The 2,500-nt window shown below is 52.3% G+C and overlaps 1 pseudogene; it reads right to left on the bottom strand.

Annotated features, from left to right (window-relative positions):
• Positions 1-2,361: 2,361 nt before the first annotated feature.
• LOC137256657 (5S ribosomal RNA) lies at positions 2,362-2,480 on the bottom strand (annotated as a pseudogene).
• Positions 2,481-2,500: the final 20 nt, after the last annotated feature.

The raw sequence follows: 2,500 nt of genomic DNA, 5'->3' as shown, positions 1-2,500 counted from the left end.
AAACACAATCTAAAAAGGCGCACCCCCAAAGGACTGCAAAACAGGGGACGGCGGCACGCCCGTCACGCCATACCTCCAGAAAACATGCATCCCACAACGCGTCCCACAGGTCACTCTCAAAAACACAATCCGAAAATGCGCACCTCAAAGGACTGAAAAACGGGACGGCGGCACGCCCGTCACGCCATACCTCCAAAAAACATGCATCCCACAACGCGTCCCACAGGTCACTCTCAAAAACACAATCTGAAAAAGTCCACCTCAAAGGACTGAAAAACGGGACGGCGGCACGCCCGTCATGTCATACCTCCAAAAACAGGCATCCCACAACGCGCCCCACAGGTCACTCTCAAAAGCACAATCTGAAAAAGTCCACCTCAAAGGACTGAAAAACGGGACGGCGGCACGCCCGTCATGCCATACCTCCAAAAACAGGCATCCCACAACGCGCCCCACAGGTCACTCTCAAAAACACAATCTGAAAAAGCGCACCTCAACGGACTGAAAAACGGGACGGCGGCACGCATGCCACACCATACCTCCAAAAACAGGCACCCCACAACGCGCCCCACAGGTCACTCTCAAAAACACAATCCAAAAAAGCGCACCTCAACGGACTGAAAAACGGGACGGCGGCACGCCCGTCACGCCATACCTCCAAAAACAGGCATCCCACAACGCGCCCCACGGGTCACTCTCAAAAACACAATCTAAAAAAGCGCACCCCAACGGACTGAAAAACGGGACGGCGGCACGCATGCCACGCCATACCTCCAAAAACATGCACCCCACAACGCGCCCCACGGGTCACTCTCAAAAACACAATCTAAAAAAGCGCACCCCAACGGACTGAAAAACGGGACGGCGGCACGCCCGTCACGCAACACCTCCAAAAACAGGCATCCCACAACGCGCCCCACAAGTGACTCTCAAAAACACAACCTAAAGAAGCGCGCCCCAACGGGCCGGCTCGATTTTTCGTCTTTACCCTAACTTCTGCCCTAACACTATCCGTTAGCTCGATTTGTGGTGCTAACCCTAAGTCCAGCCCTAACCGTATCCGTTAAGTCCATTTGCGGTGCTAACCCTAGCTCTTGCCCTAACCGTATCCGTTCACTTCATCTACGGTGCTAACCCTAACTCTAGCCCTAACCGCATCCGTTCACTTCATTTCTGGTGCTAACCCTAACTTCTGCCCTAACCCTATCCGTTAGCTCGATTTGTGGTGCTAACCCTAACTTCTGCCCTAACCCTATCCGTTAGCTCGATTTGTGGTGCTAACCCTAAGTCCAGCCCTAACCGTATCCGTTCACTTCATCTACGGTGCTAACCCTAACTTCTGCCCTAACACTATCCGTTAGTTCGATTTGTGGTGCTAACCCTAAGTCCAGCCCTAACCGTATCCGTTAAGTCCATTTGCGGTGCTAACCCTAACTCTAGCCCTAACCGCATCCGTTCACTTCATTTCTGGTGCTAACCCTAACTTCTGCCCTAACCGTATCCGTTAACTCGATTTCTGGTGCTAACCCTAACCCTTGCCCTAACCGTATCCGTTAAGTCCATTTGCGGTGCTAACCCTAACCCTTGCCCTAACCGCATCCGTTCACTTCATTTCTGGTGCTAACCCTAACTTCTGCCCTAACCGTATCCGTTCACTTCATATCTGGTGCTAACCCTAGGTCTTGCCCTAACCGTATCCGTTCAATTCATCTATGGTGCTAACCCTAAGTCCTGCCCTAACCGTATCCGTTAAGTCCATTTGCGGTGCTAACCCTAACTCTAGCCCTAACCGCATCCGTTCACTTCATTTCTGGTGCTAACCCTAACTTCTGCCCTAACCGTATCCGTTAACTCGATTTCTGGTGCTAACCCTAACCCTTGCCCTAACCGTATCCGTTCACTTCATTTCTGGTGCTAACCCTAGCTTTTGCCCTAACCGTATCCGTTAACTCGATTTGCGGTGCTTACCTTAACCCTAACCGTATCCGTTAAGTCCATTTGCGGTGCTAACCCTAACCCTAACCCTTACCGTATCCTTTAACTTCATCTGTGGTGCTAACCCTAGCTTTTGCCCTAACCGTATCCGTTCACTCGATGTGCGTTCTTAACCCTAGCTCTTGCCCTAACCTGAACTACGTTGAAGGTGCCAGCCCTAGCCCTAGCCCTAGCCCTAGCCCTAGCCCTAGCCAGCCCTGCCCCTTCCCTAACGCGCTCCGTTACCTCCATCCATTTGGGGGGACAAACAACATTCCACGCCCGATATGATGGACAACAAAAGACGGGACGGGCGGACATGCCACGGCGGTCCCACCTACCAGCCTCTCGGACACTTGAACGCAAAAAAAAAGAAAAAAAAAAAGAGGTCTACAGCACCGGGAGTTCCCAGGCGGTCACCCATCCAAGTACTATCCCGGCCCGACAGGGATTGACTTCGCGGACCAGACGAGAAGCGGTGCTTTACCAGTGGTGTGGCCGTAGACGTAAGCAAAACCATTTTCAC

Source organism: Haliotis asinina, chromosome 11 (assembly GCF_037392515.1).
Source record: "Haliotis asinina isolate JCU_RB_2024 chromosome 11, JCU_Hal_asi_v2, whole genome shotgun sequence".
Taxonomy (NCBI): domain Eukaryota; kingdom Metazoa; phylum Mollusca; class Gastropoda; order Lepetellida; family Haliotidae; genus Haliotis; species Haliotis asinina.
The sequence above is the reverse complement of the archived record's forward strand: the minus strand, read 5'-3'. Positions and strand labels throughout refer to the sequence as shown.